The following is a 17,825-nucleotide window of genomic DNA, read 5'->3' as shown; positions in this document are numbered from 1 at the left end:
TGGTTTCCAACGTTGTTGTTGTAGATTCTGTACTGACTTGAGGAGTTGTCAAAGGTGTTGTTGATGTTGGTGTAAATGGAGTAAAAGGTGTGGTTGATGTAGTTGTACTGAAATCCGTTGTAGTAGGAGGTGGTGTGCTGGATTCCGTAACTGCTTGTGTTGTCGTAGGAACCGTTGGTGATGATGTTGTTGTAGTAGAATCTGTGCTTGGTGATGGTGTACTAGTATCCGTTGTTGTTGTAGTAGTAGAATCTGTGCTTGAAGGTGGTGTACTAGTATCCGTTGTTGTTGTTGTTGATGTTGTTGTTGTAGAATCTGTGCTTGATGATGGTGTACTAGTATCCGTTGTTGTTGTTGTTGTTGTTGTTGTTGTTGTTGTTGTTGTGGAGTCTGTACTCGAAGGTGGTGTACTTGTTGTTGTTGTAGTGGTAGAGTCTGTAGTTGATGATGGTGTACTAGTATCCGTTGTTGTTGTTGATGTTGTTGTTGTAGAATCTGTGCTTGATGATGGAGTACTAGTATCCGTTGTTGTTGTTGTAGAGTCTGTACTCGAAGGTGGTGTACTTGTTGTTGTTGTTGTGGTAGAGTCTGTAGTTGATGATGGTGTACTAGTATCCGTTGTTGTTGTTGTTGTTGTTGTAGAATCTGTGCTTGATAATGGTGTACTAGTATCCGTTGTTGTTGTTGTTGTAGTAGAATCTGTGCTTGATGATGGAGTACTAGCATCCGTTGTTGTTGTTGTAGAGTCTGTACTCGAAGGTGGTGTACTTGTTGTTGTTGTTGTGGTAGAGTCTGTGCTTGATAATGGTGTACTAGTATCCGTTGTTGTTGTTGTTGTAGTAGAATCTGTGCTTGATGATGGAGTACTAGTATCCGTTGTTGTTGTTGTTGTAGAATCTGTGCTTGAAGGTGGTGTATTTGTTGTTGTTGTAGTGGTAAAATCTGTGCTTGAAGGTGATGTACTGGTATCCGTTGTTGTTGTTGTGGAGTCTGTACTCGAAGGTGGTGTACTTGTTGTTGTTGTAGTGGTAGAGTCTGTAGTTGATGATGGTGTACTAGTATCCGTTGTTGTTGTTGATGTTGTTGTTGTAGAATCTGTGCTTGATGATGGAGTACTAGTATCCGTTGTTGTTGTTGTAGAGTCTGTACTCGAAGGTGGTGTACTTGTTGTTGTTGTTGTGGTAGAGTCTGTAGTTGATGATGGTGTACTAGTATCCGTTGTTGTTGTTGTTGTTGTAGTAGAATCTGTGCTTGATGATGGAGTACTAGTATCCGTTGCTGTTGTTGTTGTAGAATCTGTACTTGAAGGTGGTGTATTTGTTGTTGTTGTAGTGGTAGAATCTGTGCTTGATGATGGTGTACTAGTATCCGTTGTTGTTGTTGTTGTTGTAGTAGAATCTGTGCTTGATGATGGAGTACTAGTATCCGTTGTTGTTGTTGTAGAGTCTGTACTCGAAGGTGGTGTACTTGTTGTTGTTGTTGTGGTAGAGTCTGTAGTTGATGATGGTGTACTAGTATCCGTTGTTGTTGTTGTTGTTGTAGTAGAATCTGTGCTTGATAATGGTGTACTAGTATCCGTTGTTGTAGAATCTGTGCTTGATGATGGAGTACTAGTATCCGTTGTTGTTGTTGTTGTAGAATCTGTGCTTGAAGGTGGTGTATTTGTTGTTGTTGTAGTGGTAAAATCTGTGCTTGAAGGTGATGTACTGGTATCCGTTGTTGTTGTTGTTGTTGTAGTAGAATCTGTGCTTGATGATGGAGTACTAGTATCCGTTGCTGTTGTTGTTGTAGAATCTGTACTTGAAGGAGGTGTATTTGTTGTTGTTGTAGTGGTAGAATCTGTGCTTGAAGGTGATGTACTGGTATCCGTTGTTGTTGTTGTAGTAGAATCTGTGCTTGATGATGGAGTACTAGTATCCGTTGTTGTTGTAGTTGTAGCAGAATCTGTGCTTGATGATGGAGTACTAGTATCCGTTGTTGTTGTGGTAGTAGAATCTGTACTTGAAGAAGGTGGCGTACTAGTTGTTGTTGTAGTAGAAGAATCAGTGCTTGAAGGTGGTGTGCTCGTAGTAGTTGTTGTGGTAGTAGAATCTGTGCTCGTAGGTGGTGCAATAGTTGTTGTGGTGGTTAATGGCGTTGTTGCCACAGTTGTGGTGGTTGTATCCGTTAACGGGGGTCTGGTATCGGCTGGACTTATAGTTGAAGGTCGCTGCCTAAAGGCAACATTCTTATCGAAGATACTCGGCCAACGTTGCCTCGGGATGCTTTCAAAGTTAATCGATTGACCGAGTTGTTGACCCCAGCAATGCACTGAGAGCAGAGTCAAGACCCAAAGCAGTTTGGCCATTTTTAAACACGAAATCGCAAAACTGAAAATCACTCCTCCACGCGCGACACTCGGAAACAGAATGATTCAGCAAGCGGCCTCGGTGAACTTCAGATCAACAATTCGAGAATGTCGACGACTACTTTCACTCCCTTTCACCTCCAATTATACACCGTCGAGGCGATTGTTGTTGGAGAAAAACTCCGTTAACTTCCAAAAACAGGATTTCGTTTTGCGATATCCAGGAAATTCGGACAGGAATCAAATTGCCCAAACCAATGCTTTTAGCTTGCAACGATACACCCAAATCGAATGACTCTAACATCTATTGAATGGCTGATCATACTAGAGTAGTAGTAAAGAAGTCTCTGCTGAAGAACAACTTTTTTGGGGTACATTTTGTCATTTTCTTACATTTGGCTTGGTTTTGGGTGCACACTTGCAAGTATCAAATTAAGTGAGCAATTATAAAGGTTTCAAAACAATGAAGGCCCATCCAGAAAATGCGTTATACAGAAATATTTGTTCAAGTTATTGAAACTTTTACGACTCAAACTGCGATATTTTAACGCACTTAAAACGTGAAAAGCAAAATAATGTTTCCCGGATCCTTTCTCTTGCTTTCACTCCAAAAATTCAATCTGATGTTTTTGCCACTGATTTGAACTTGAAAAACTACTTTTCGATTGAAATTCTTGGAAACTGGTTTTCTCTGTGATCAAATTATTTTGTTTTAAACTGATATATTTACTCTTTAAACAAAAATTGAAAACATTCGAAACTAATTTAACTGCTAATTTAGATTACGTCAATTAAAGTTTCAGCTCAACAATTTTAAATTTTCCCACCGATATATCTCGCAAACATCGAGTATAAAACACCCAATTCCCAGCTAATTTGGGTGGCAAACAGGATACACATTAGCACCTAAATAGCTCCACCCCCGCCCAAACCTCGTTCGATTCACCCAATCGGAAGTAGATCATCGTTACACCAAATTGACCTATCGAGCTCGCTTGGTTTGGTGAAGCGGAAAATTGCCACTAATTTGATAAATTTATCAAATTTGGAGAAAAAAAAAAATTTAAACCTGCGGCACACGCAAAATTGCATCCTCTTTCTTGGTGGGGCGAAAAAAAAGTTTCTGGAATCATACGAGCAAAAACATCGATTTGAATTGAATGCTTCATTTAGGCTTGAACAACGTGAGGGTGATCCAAACAAAAAGCTTCAAAAGTGGCTAAAATTTGCCTTAATTTGGTGGCTCTTGAAACCCCGACTCGAAACTTGAGTCAGTAATGGTGATGATGATGGTGGAAGGAAGTCAAACACGTGTTTCCAATTTGAATCCGATCCCACGCAAGTTTGGAATTGATTTAAAAAAAGGTTTTTCATTATACGTGGAAGACCAAATTGCTCAAATTGAGTAGCCAAGACAAAACACCATTACAAAACGCCCATTTTTGTCACGTGTCACACCCGTCACTGTCACACACTTACAGCCCCTTTAATTGCTTGGCGCGACCCACTCCGGGGAGCTGCTCATCAATTCCACACTCAGCGTGAGGCTTCAGTTTCGTCAATTTATCTCACATTTTCAAGCTGGACCTCCCACTGATGAGAAAAAAAAACCTCAAATCTTGCTCAAATCGCCAGCCTCATTAATATATTTCATTTTCCCGTAATAAGCTGCTAATACGATGCTCCCAGAAGGGAGTTATCCCCTTGAAGACAACAAGATGCACCAAACTGCTTTGACGGACAGCAAAACAATCCACAGCCCGGAGGGCTTCCTCTCTCAACGGTAACAGTATCAATCTGCAAAACAGGGAGCATCTGGTGGAACTCAATTATGGGAAATAATGGAAAAATGAATTGCATTACGGTTCGGTTATGGTGTTGTCCCTGTTTATGCTCCAGTTGTGGCTCCTTGGGCCTCGTAAGGCACGACGAGGTTTCTTGGTGGAATGTTTGAACAAGGATAAGCCTTTGCCTGAAGTTGAGACTCTATGGGGGATTCACAGCTATTTAGTTTGTCGCATAGGGCAGCTGGCTCGGGGAAATAATTGAGTCGGGGAAGTGTCGTTGTTAATTGAAAACGATGCTTTATTCCCACTGAGTGGATCGCTCTAATCGCAAAAAAAAATTACTTGGTCTGAGATATTTGAACAAAATTAGATTATTTGCTATTTGGATCCTGCTGGTTTGACGAGGAATCACTGGGCTAACACATTTATTTGGACGTTATCAAATGTCAGGCTCGCTGAAAACATATTTGAAAATAGAGCAATTCTCTACGAAATCGGTCTTTTTTCTTGAATTTTAATTTTTGTACTTTTTAATCCGGCTGAAACTTTTTTGGTGCCTTCGGTATGCCCAAAGAAGCCATTTTGCATCATTTGTTTGTCCATATAATTGTCCATACAAATTTGGCAGCTGTCCATACAAAAATGATGTATGAAAATTCAAAAATCTGTATCTTTTGAAGGATTTTTTTGATCGATTTGGTGTCTTCGGCAAAGTTGTAGGTATAGATACGGACTACACTGGAAAAAATGATACACGGTTAAAAAAAATTTGGTGATTTTTTAATTAACTTTTTATCACTAAAACTTGATTTGCAAAAAAAACAATATTTTTGATTTTTTTCATTTTTTTGATATGTTTTAGAGGACATAAAATGCCAACTTTTCAGAAATTTCCAGGTTGTGCAAAAAATCTTTGAACGAGTTATGAATTTTTGATTCAGTACTGATTTTTTTTTTAAATCGAAATATCGGTCTTAAAAATTTTTCAACTTCATTTTTCGATGCAAAATCAAATTTGCATTCAAAAAGTACTTTAGTGAAATTTTGATAAAGTGCACCGTTTTCAAGTTAAATCCAGTTTTAGGTGATTTTTTTGAAAATAGTCGCACTTTTTCATTTTTTAAAATTAGTGCACATGTTTGCTCACTCTTGAAAAAATATGTTTGAAAAGCTGAGAAAATTCTCTATATTTTGCTTTTTTGAACTTTGTTTATACGACCCTTAGTTGCTGAGATATTGCAATGCAAAGGTTTAAAAACAGGAAAATTGTTGTTTTCTACAAGGGGTTTCCAGCATCGTGACAGACTGGTCACTAATCCGGAATTACTTGGAATTTCAGCAGGTAATTCTGTAATTCCGGATTTACTCAGTAATTCCAGAGTAATCCTGGTAATTCCTAATAATCCCAGTAATCCTGGTAATTCGATGATTCTTGTTTGTGAAAACATACTTCAGAAAATAATAAAAAATAACTGTTAAAAAGATAACTTCGATAAACCTTTTATGATTCTATTTATTGCCTATCGATTTTCATGTAAGAAACCAAAGTTACAGCTAGTACGGGATCATTCGGATTTTGAGTAAGTAATTCAGTAATTCCAGAATTACTCAGCAATTCTGCAGTAATTCCTGTAATTCTGAAATTACCTAGTAATTCCGTAGTAATTCGAGTAATTGCATAGTTACTCAGTAATTCGTGTATTTCCCATTAATTCAAGTAACTACTAGTAATTCTTTAAAGGTAAATCGGCAGAATGCATTTTGCTTTTCCCTTATGCTTTTTATGGTTGTAAGAAGTACAGAGCGGATTCGGAATGTTCGCAAATTTGAATGCTCTCTAATTCAAATGTATTCGGATTAAAAGCAATGATTTTTGTTTTTTATACATCTTAAACCAATTTTTTAGCTGTTTTAGTCATGTCATATAGAAATAAATAAAAAATAAATATTTATAAGATACTTATTTAATTTGAATTAGAAATGTGGCGCATATAAAATTCAAAGCATAACAGAGAACAGCAAAATGTTGTTCAAGCTATCTAAAAACTGCTATCCTTGTTTAGATTGATATTAATAGTATTGAGCTAATTCTATAAATTTAAAGCTTGAAAAACATAACAAATACAAAGAAAACATAGATTTTATGACTTTTTCAAAAACTAAAAACTTCCCGGGAATAAATAAATATTTTTCCCGTTTTCCGGGAAACTCAAAACCTGGGAAAATTAGACGTCCTGCTTGGAAATCATCGAACAATTGGATAAATATCAACATCATTTTGAAAACTGATTTTGGCGTTTGAGTGCATTTAAAATTCAAAGCACAACAAAGAACAAAAAAAAAATCTTTAAAACTATCTAAAAGTGCTATCCTTGTTTAGATTGATTTTAATAGTATTGAGCTAATAGTATGATTTAAAAAAACGAATAAATTTAAATAAAATGGTACCAATTTATGTAAAATTTTAGAAAAGTTTAAACTTGTTCACGGCGTGTTTTCTGGGCAACCTTAAGGAGAAAAAATAGTCATCATTACTTTCAAATGTGTCTTATAGGAAATTTTCTCAGCTTTCCAATGCTTCTAAGAGCGAAATGTTTCATCGGGAAATTTCTGAGATATCTCTATTTTAAGTTTTTTCTTTTAAAATCCTTGATTATTAATTGGACACTTTTAAATAACAGTCCAGGAAACTTGTCAAATTATGTGTTTCATGTGTCTTTTACTCATCAAAATGTGCAGAATAAGACAAGAAACAACTTTGTAGAAGGTTGCAAACCGCTAAACATTTTGAAAATTAAGTTTTAACCGAATTTTTGGATATGTGAGATTTATTCAAATATTAAAATAATAAAATCGTATTGTAATATTATTTTCAAAAGAACAAATAGATTATTACATAATTGATGTGTACAAATAACACCGGTCTGCTCTGATCCAGCTTGGAATTAGCTGATACAACCGAAATTTCTACAGGTTTGAGATTGATAGGGTATTACAAGATTTTTATGAATAAATATAATATTTCCTTAATCAAACACTTAACAGTTGCATGGATACAAAACATGTTTAATACTAGAAATTAAACTGCAAATTACTGTTGCGAGCTTTAGGAGAAATACTATTCATCAGTATGAAATGATTTTTTTTAGTTTTTTTGTATTAAATGATTAAATGATTAGCAATATTTTAGAAGTTTATAAGACTCTCATCTTCAATCTCATCTATAAAAAAAATATTTTTTCCAATGGTTTGATAACAAAGTTTCTGTTTGTTTTTTGTTGTTAAAATATTATTTAATTTTTGTTCAAACAAAAAAAAATGTTTGTGACGGTGTTTTCAGCATTCTGAATTGGAAGACTCGAGTTTAAGTGCTACTTTTAAGTACATTTTCAACAGAAAACATTTTATAAAATTTAATTTTTATTTTATTCTGATGAAAATATGACTTTTGAAGCTTGCTACAGTAATATGTAGTATATTACATCAAATCATATTTGTATTTATGTTCCTGGTTAATGTTTGCTTAAGAAAATATCAAATTTATTCACTAAAATTCAATAATACCATTAACAATCACAAACCTGTTTCGGTTGAACAAGCTAAATCAGAGTAGACACGTGTTATTTGTACACAAAAAATATGTAATTATCAAATAATTCTTGTACAAAATATATTTTTACACTGTTTTATGATTTTAATTTCTGAATAAATCCCATATATTCAAAAACATAGACAAAACATGATTTGCAAAATGTTTAGCGGTTTGCAACCTTCTACAAAGTTTTTTTTTTGTCTTATTCTGCACATTTTGATGAGTAAAAGACACATGAAACACATCATTTGACAAGTTTCCTGGACTGTTATTTAAAAGTTTATAATAAATAATAAAGGAATTTAAAACCAAAAACAATAAAATAGAGATATCTCAGGAATTTCCCGATGAAACATTTCGCTCTTTGAAGCATTGGAAAGCTGAGAAAATTTCCTATAAGACACATTTGAAAGTAGCGATGACTATTTTTTCCTGATAAGGTTGTTCTAGAAAACACGCCGTGTGTTAATTGTAATACTAATGTAATTTCCAGGCCAATTTAAGATTTTTGTTTAATTCCGGGAATTCCCCGTACAACATATGAAAATCCCGGGAATTTTGTGCCGGGAATTCCCGTGATGGACGTACTATTGCCAAGCACGTGGTTTTGTGCATTTGACAGATGTCATTCGATCCAATTCTCAATATGCTGGAATCTAGGCAGTAATTCCAAGTTATTTTCATAAATTTGAGCTATTCTGCGTGGTTTCTGGAAATCCCAAGTAATTCTGGGAAATCAAAGTAATTCATGACATTTTGCCAGTAATCCTGGTAATTTCATTTAGACTGGTCAGTAATCCTTGATGCTGGAAACCCCTTGGTTTTCTAAGTCTCACCCAAACAACCCACAATTTTTTAATGTCGATATCTCAGCAACTAATGGTCCGATTTTCAATGTTAAAATATGAAACATTCGTGAAATTTTCCAATCTTTTCGAAAAAAATATTTTCAGAATTTTTAAACCGAGATTATTATTTTAAAAGGGCGTAATATTGAATGATTGGCCCTTTTTAAATGTTAGTCTAGACTTGAAAATTCTGAAAATATTTTTTTCAAGAAGATTGGAAAATTTCACGAATGTTTCATATTTTAACATTGAAAATCGGACCATTAGTTGCTGAGATATCGACATTTAAAAAATTGTGGGTTGTTTGGGTAAGACTTAGAATACATCAATTTTCCTGTTTTTAAACCTTTGCATTGCAATATCTCAGCAACTAAGGGTCGTATCAACAAAGTTCAAAATAGCAAAATATAGAAAATTTTCTCAGTTTTTCAAAAATGTTTTTTTAAAGGTGGGCAAACATGTGCACTAATTTAAAAAAATTAAAAACCGCGACTAATTTCAAAAAAGTCACTTAAATATGGATTTAACTTGAATGCAAATTTGATTTTGCATCGAAAAATGAAGTTGAAAAATTTTCGAGACCGATATTTCGATTTTTTAAAAAAATCAGTACTTCAAAAATTCAGAATTCGTTCAAAGATTTTTTGCACAACCTGGAAGTTTCTGAAAAGTTGGCATTTTATGTCCTCTAAAACATATCAAAAAAATGAAAAAAAAAAATCAAAAATAGTGTTGTTCGGCCAGGGGGCCGACTCAGAAAACTGCGGACGACCCACCATTTCTTTTCAGGTTCCAGGATCCCATCGATGCAGCAGCGGACAACTCCAGCGGACGGTAAGTAGCGGCGGACCAGACTTCCAGGTAAGTAAAACTCAAGGGTTTCAGGTGCTCCGAGAGAGGCAACTTGCCTTCTCGGAGGTTGGATTAGAAGAGATCGTTTATTTTCACTTTTGCTTACAGGTTAATTATCACAGATTGAATTCGTAACAAATAACAATACTGCCCTACGTTGTGTTTGTTTTGTGTGGAGTGACAATGAGTTATTCACCACATTGCTTTGGCGAGGGGTTCTTTGTTTACTTAGATTTAGACCGTGGAACACTAGAGACGTTAGGGTTCCAACAAGTGTTTTTTTTTGCAAATCAAGTTTTTGTGATAAAAAGTTAATTAAAAAATCACCAAAATTTTTTTTACCGTGTATCATTTTTTCCAGTGTAGTCCGTATCCATACCTACAACTTTGCCGAAGACACCAAATCGATCAAAAATCGATTCCTTCAAAAGATACAGATTTTTGAATTTTCACAAATCATTTTTGTATGGACAGCTGCCAAATTTGTTTGGAAAATTATATGGACAAACTAATGATGCAAAATGGCTTCTTAGGGCATACCGAAGGCACTAAAAAAGTTTCAGTCGGATTAAAAAATACAAAAAAAAATCGAATGACCGAAATCTGAGAGAACTGCTCAAATAGTAAAAAGTTTCACAAAAGTTCCAACTTAAAAATAAAGCAAGTATTTTTTTCAAAAATGATGCGCTTCAACAAGTCAAAGATAATTTCATTGTCGAATTAAAATAATATCTTTCATAAAAAAGTTGTTAGTGATGTTTATTTTTTTATTTTTTTATTTCATTTTTTCAATTATTTTTCTTAAGCTCACAATTTTTAACTGAAGCAAGGCAAAAATAATATGTTTTAAAAAAATAGAAAGTTAAAAAACATAAATTTAGGAAATTAAACTTCCATAGATGAGCAATTCTCTACGAAATCGGTCTTTTTTCTTCAATTTTAATTTTTGTATTTTTTAATCCGGCTGAAACTTTTTTGGTGCCTTCGGTTTGCCCAAAGAAGCCATTTTGCATCATTAGTTTGTCCATATAATTTTCCATACAAATTCGGCAGCTGTCCATACAAAAATGATGTATGAAAATTCAAAAATCTGTATCTTTTGAAGGAATTTTTTGATCGATTTGGTGTCTTCGGCAAAGTTGTAGGTATGGATACGGACTACACTGGAAAAAATAATACACGGTAAAAAAAAAATTGTTGATTTTTTTATTTAACTTTTTATCACTAAAACTTGATTTACAAAAAAACACTATTTTTAATTTTTTTTATTTTTTGATATGTTTTAGAAGACATAAAATGCCAACTTTTCAGAAATTTCCAGGTTGTGCAAAAAATCACTGACCGAGTTATGAATTTTTTAATCAATACTGATTTTTTCAAAAAATCGAAATTTTGGTCGTAAAAATTTTTCAACTTAAAGGGGCGTAATATTGAATGTTTGGCCTTTGTGAAATGTTAGTCTTGATTTGAAAATTCCAAAAATATTTTTTTCGAAGAGATCGGAAAATTTCACAAATGTTTCATATATTAACATTGAAAATCGGACCATTAGTTGCTGAGATATTGACGATAGAAAATGGTGGGTTGTTTGGGTGAAACTTAGAAAACATCAATTTTCCTGTTTTTAAACCTTTGCATTGCAATATCTCAGCAACTAAAGGTCGTATCAACAAAGTCCAAATAAGCAAAATATAGAGAATTTTCTCAGCTTTTCAAAAATATTTTTTTCAAAACTGGGCAAACATGTGCACTAATTTAAAAAAATGAAAAACTGCGACTATTTTCAAAAAAGTCACTTAAATATGGCTATAACTTGAAAACGGTGCACTTTATCAAAATTTCAGTAAAGTACTTTTTGATTGCAAATTTGATTTTACATCGAAAAATGAAGTTGAAAAATTTTTACGACCAAAATTTCGATTTTTTGAAAAAATCAGTATTGATTAAAAAATTCATAACTCGGTCAGTGATTTTTTGCACAACCTGGAAATTTCTGAAAAGTTGGCATTTTATGCCTTCTAAAACATATCAAAAAATAAAAAAAAATTAAAAATAGTGTTTTTTTGTAAATCAAGTTTTAGTGATAAAAAGTTAAATAAAAAAATCACCAAATTTTTTTTACCGTGTATTATTTTTTTCCAGTGTAGTCCGTATCCATACCTACAACTTTGCCGAAGACACCAAATCGATCAAAAAATTCCTTCAAAAGATACAGATTTTTGAATTTTCATACATCATTTTTGTATGGACAGCTGCCGAATTTGTATGGAAAATTATATGGACAAACTAATGATGCAAAATGGCTTCTTTGGGCATACCGAAGGCACCAAAAAAGTTTCAGTCGGATTAAAAAATACAAAAAAAATCGAATGACCGAAATCCTAGAGAACTGCTCAGATAAAAAGTAAAAAAAATCGAATCATTTCATTTCCGTGTTTTTATGGGAAAAGTGTACTTCGGGAAAGGTTCTATAGGTGGGCAAAAAAAAGAGCGAGCATTTCAAAGAGCCGGTTCACCAAAAAGAGCGAACGAATCGTGGCTCACAAAAAAAATCAAACTCAAAGATCAAATTTGCTCACTGGGAATACACTGATCTCGACTAGCGGCGCAATGCAGATTCTCGTACCGGGATGATGAAGTTTTGGAAAATAAAAAGAGCCGCGGATCCTTTTGGAACCGGGGTCTTTTGAGTGAACCGTTCCAAGGTGAAGTAATTTTAAAACCCGTGTCTATTTTTTAGTTTATAAATATAATCAATTGAATTTACAACAAAATATAGCATGAAATGTGCTTTTTTGAGAATTGAAAATGTTACTTCATATTTTCAATGTTGATAAATCAATGTCTAATTTGTCAGAATTGTGTACACGGTGAACATTTGCAAGTACTTTATTTACTTCAAAAGTGAATGATTTTCTAAACAAAATAAAAAACTTGAAAAAACTTTTCATTGCTCATCGTAGTACATTAAAGAATCACTCGAGTACAAATTCAAGCATTTCAAAACGCTTAACTTCGCAAATTTAACTTCTCTTGCCCGTTTAAACATTGGCATTTAAAGACTATATTGATTAATGTAATGTATCAGAATGTAGAACAGAGTTCGCAGATCGACTCTCTGGTTGTCAATATCCAAGAGACCGTTGGGGAAGAGAAGCATCAGAACGATGCAAAATGAAGACTCCATTGAAATTTGTGTTTTCTTGATGAGCAGCTATGGGAGAAAATCATGGCAACGTCCAGCAAATAACAATAAACAAACGTCGAACACCTTTAAAGCATCGTTTCTCAAATAAAAATGCCATGAGAAAGTGAAATTATTATATCGAGGAATAAGGACAATCAAAGTATGCAGTTTGAAGGGACTGAAGAATTAATCGGTACATGGAGCAATATCGATATCGAGAAGATCGACAGGCAGAGAGATGACTGTATCAGAATTGGTTTGATTTTAGTAAAATTAAACGCAATTACAAAAAAAAAAAATAACCCTCTACATTCCATCCCCGCCTTTAGACGAACTTCGATTGCAAAAAAACGCCAGAAATCCATTTTTCAACCAATGTTTGATCTTTTAAAAGCATTGGAAAGAAAAACTCTTAAAATATAAAAAAATAAAAAAATAAAACTAACTGAATCCACCTATGTGGTTGGTGCCTTTCTCACTCTTTACAAACAGTGGGTGACATGATGAGACACATACATTTGAACACAAATTTCATCTATATTTTTAGATCCGGAATAACAAAGTACACAAATATCACTGCAGTGGACATAACTTGAGACAGGGTTGCCAGATCATCAATGTTTTAGACGCGTTGGAAAGCTCTTTCGATTACCTAACCAACGATGGGTCGGTTGATAGATTCAGACATAGTTTACATACATTTAAAAGAAATCCGGATATTTGTGAAAACACATTTTTATACATAACTTTTGAACTACTTATCGAAACTTCAAACAATTCAATAGCGACGTATGGACCCTAAACCGAGTCTAATGCTGAGAAAACTGAGTTTGAATTTTGGTCACACACCTACACATACAAATTTACACAAACAATTGTTCAGTTTTTGATTCTCGATAGGTATACAAAAAGTTGGGTCTTCGACGTTTCTGACAGAAGTTCATTTTCCGTGCAGGATAAAAGCCTTACCTCAGGTGAGAAAGGCAAAAAAAAATATGGGCTGCAAGTTTTACTTGTTTTATGTGACTTTGCTACTGTTTTTTAAAATGTCATTTTTTTTAGGAGTCAACTTTGGCTGTGTTTTTTACTAACATTTCCTATATTTTGAATAAAAAAAAGTATGCAGTAATTTTTCTAGTGTACCAGACTATGCTTATACGCATTTTATTTTACAATTTAAATGATAATGGTGCCATTTTATAGCAGAAAATGTGAAACATAAGCCAAATATTGAAAAAGTTACTGTAAAACTAAAAAATTAGATAGGCAAAATGTAATGATAGGAGGTGATAGAATAGTGACTAAATATTACCAAAAACAAACATAAACTTAACAAGATAAATGCAAATTAAAATGCTAAAAATGAAACAAGAAAAACATAAAACAAGAGAAGTAAAGTTTTTCGTAGAACAAAAATTGCTCAAACAGACCAAGAAAAATAAAAAAAAATCGAAAAAAATTTAGCCAATAGAGGGTTAATTGCAATTTTTTCCAATTTTTTTTTCCAAACTTATGGGTGCTCTCCTAATCCAATAATTGGAACGTTTGGTCTTCTCAAGTGAATCTTCTCGTTTTTAATTTTTTTTTATAGATTTTAACCTTCTACTACCCAAATTTTTATTTCGAATTTTTTCCCTTGTTCGGAGGTCATTTTGAGCAACTTTTGTTTTACGAAAAACTTTACTTCTCTTGTTTTATGTTTTTCTTGTTTCATTTTTAGCATTTTTTTCATGTTTTTGTAGCCCCTTTTAAATTTTTTGCTTGTTTTTCACATTTTCGGCTATAAAATGGCACCATTATTATTTAAATCTATATATATATAAAATTTCGACGGTTTTGTTCGAACGCGAATCAGTTCAATGCGGAGCGTTGGATCGAGGTGCTTTTTGTTTCGTTGGGTTCGTATAAGCCCAAGGAAGGTTCTTACGCCAAAAAGTGGCAACTTTGGCCACTCTAGAACCGATTTCGGAAAATCTGCAGATTGTATGGAAAAAGTTGCGTAAAATCAAATTTTGATCATAGGAGGCTGAACAAGGAAAAAGCTGAAAACGTCAACAAACGAAAAAAGGAAAAGACGAAGTTTTTCGGGTAAGGCTTGTTGTATATAAATGCGTAGAGGCATAGTCTGGGACACTAGAAAAATTACTGCATACTTCTTTTTACTTAAAATATAGGAAATGTTAGTAAACCAACACAGCCAAAGTTGACCCCTAAAAAACGTCATTTTTAATAACATTGGCAAAGTCACATAAAACAAGTAAAACTTCCAACCCATAAATTTTCTAAAAATTTTAACGGAGTTGGGTTGTAGAGGGTTAAAAGTCAAATGAAAAACATGAAAATCGGCTCACTCTGTTGAGCGAGCAAAAATGAGCGGCTCTTAAAAAAGAGCGAGGTTTTGCCCACCTCTACCTCGATCCCTCGTCGATTTCCGTAAAACATTCCTCTAAAGGGTTATTTTGATCCCGGATCACGAATTCGTGGTCCATTCTTTGATATCTCGTGACGGTGGGGCGGTACGACCCCTTTATTTTTTTGGATTTTTATCAAGACACAAATTTCAACGATTCGTAGCACAAAATCGTGAAGAGATAGACATTTGGTGTCAAAGGGATTTTTGTATAAAATCATACGCCTGATTTGATGGCGTAAAATTCCGAAAAAACTATTTTTTAAATAAAAAAGTTGAAAAATAGTGCTGAAATCGCAAATATTTTGCGTTACTCAACTGTAAAAAATTGTTAGACATGTCATTTTATGAGAAATGTAATGTACTTTTAAAATCTGCAATAATTAAAAATGGTCATTGTTTCATCGAGAACAAAAATTTTCATTTTTGAGATATTGACACTCGTACTTGAATAGCTGTATGATGCGATCGACCAATACGATGGCTACTAGCGAATCGTGGTTGCTCACGCTTGACTGTGAATTGCCAATTCGAGCGATTAGCTCAGCGATGAGCGAGTAATTTCTAGCCATTGGACCGACAATGAGGACTCTTGGTTTGAAGTCAACCCTAACTCGATTAATGATTCCTTTATTGGGTTTCAATCATTTGTTGAAGCCATAGGGCTTTTGTTAATTTGAGTGCGGTTAATCGCGGTGGATTTTCTTGAAATACATCATGCGACGCGCGGTTGTCGCATGACACATTTCAGAATATTTCAAATGAAACATTTCACTGCTGAAATTCCACCAAAACATTGACCAGTCTCACCACACAAAAAGCTAGGTGCAGCGACTCACCAAAGCGGTGGATTTTGATTTTTGACAGTTGTTTGTTTGTTTGTTTTAATTTTTCTCGTAAATTCGAAGTCGGTGTTAAACGAGTGCACCAAAGTTTTTTGATAATGATTTTTATTTAAAAAAGTGTTTATTTCAAACTTCTCCCGCTTGGCTTCTGCCTTCTGACGACGAAGAAACTCGAAGCAAAGGTTGGTGCTGTGAATTTATTTAAAAGTGATTGCAGTGATGTTAATATTGGAATGTTTTTCTTTCAGTTTGTACTGCGAGTGTGTGACTTGTCTGCGGACGCACGTGGACATTACGGCGAACATTCCGAAGCAGGCGATTGTGTTCTGCGGGCGGAACTGGGTGCGATACCTAAATCCGCCGAGCGAGTGGGTCCAGTGCAGTCTGGAGTCGAAGGAACTGCTGGTGGATGCGGGGTTTATCTGGACGGAACCGCACTCGAAGCGTATTAAGCGAAGCGGTTAAGCTAACCGTGGACGGCGAGGTCATGGACGGCTGCGTGCTGCAGCAGATCTTCGTGGTGGAGTTTACCGTGAACAATTAGATGTGCGACGGTTGTCACCGGACGGAGGCGAAGGACTTTTGGTTGACTTTGTGCAGGCCGTCCTACCGGTCAAGGTGACCAACGCCAAGAAGCTGATTCCGCACGACATTCACAGCAACTCGTACAATTACAAGTATTCTTACGAGCTGCACGTGGTTCCTTTTTCCAAGGGAAGTATTGTCTGTCTGAGAAAAAAAGCTGCAGAAGTTCCTGTGGCACATCTCGCCTATCACCAAAGTGGCCAAAGCGATTTACGATTCAGACGGATCAGTCTGAAAGAGTCCCTTGAGACGATTGGTGGACACATGGTGGAGTTTGTCGTGACTGACATGGAGATTGACCGTGACAACAAGAAGAAAAACTTCCCCCGCCAGGGCCCGGTCTCGTTCCGGAACGTGCTTGCTGACTTTTGGGTCGTGAAAGTGTCCGAACTGGGCACACACCCGGGCCCACCTGGGTCACCTCCTCAAAGTGGGCGATTCCGTGCTCGGTTACGACCTGGCCGAGGCCAACAACAACAACGGCAACTTTGAGAAGCTCAAGCTGGACGCGATGCACAAACAGTCCCGCAACTGGAAGCTCAAGCATCAAGTAGGTCGCGCTGGACACGGACCTCGTGGTGGACTGCAACGAGTTCCTACAGGACCTCGAGGAGGATCCGGAATGCGACAGAAAGTCAACATCTTCTAGAAAGCCGCCCGGCAGCAGTCGGTCGGTGGTGCTGGACGATTTCGAGATGGGTGACGCATTAAAACAACATTTACAAAATAAATTATACCATTTATTGAGAAACAAAAAAACATATTTTTTCCGCCAGTTGGCCACTGCGGAAACTCCGCTAACAGCTGCGGCAAAGCGACATTACAGCAGCGGCAACATAGCCACCTTTTACAGGATGTCACCTGGAGGAACTCACGAGCCGCCGTCGGCCCTGGAACGTGATGAGTGTTTCTAGATTTAAAAAAGTCTCACCGAGTGGGTTCAGTCGGTACTAGTAGTTAAGTCGGTTCGCGAACCGCTTGACCAAGAGTTTTCCTAGGGCGATTTTTGCTACCAGCATTTCCGGTTTCGAAAGCAAGGACATGGCATACCGAAGCAGGAGTATGGGATCGTATATCAATATCATCCTGACTCTATTATCTGAAGCCTTGACAAGGGGTCACTTTTTTTTTGAAAGTTTCATATTGGAATTTGTTGGTCTACGAAAAACCTACTTCTCATGTTTTCTCTACAACTTTCTAGTATTTTTATATGCATTTATTACGTTTAGTTAATGTTCTTATTGTCAGTTTGAGGTCACTTCTACAACCTCTTACGAATTTGCGGTTTTTCATAATTTAACGGTCACCTTTTATTTTTTTTGTGATTTTATTTTAATATGGCTTTAAGTCACAACCTAGGTCGCAACGAAGT

The 17,825-nt window shown here is 35.4% G+C and overlaps 1 protein-coding gene and 1 pseudogene across 1 annotated transcript in view; one reads left to right on the top strand and one right to left on the bottom strand.

Annotated features, from left to right (window-relative positions):
* LOC120427680 (nuclear receptor coactivator 1) overlaps positions 1 to 17,825 on the bottom strand; it is a 340,351-nt gene that overhangs the window by 276,526 nt on the left and 46,000 nt on the right. The window lies entirely within an intron of this gene.
* On the top strand, positions 4,027 to 17,367 carry LOC120428030 (60S ribosomal export protein NMD3-like; annotated as a pseudogene).

This window comes from Culex pipiens, chromosome 2 (assembly GCF_016801865.2).
Source record: "Culex pipiens pallens isolate TS chromosome 2, TS_CPP_V2, whole genome shotgun sequence".
Taxonomy (NCBI): Eukaryota; Metazoa; Arthropoda; class Insecta; order Diptera; family Culicidae; genus Culex; species Culex pipiens.
The sequence above is the reverse complement of the archived record's forward strand: the minus strand, read 5'-3'. Positions and strand labels throughout refer to the sequence as shown.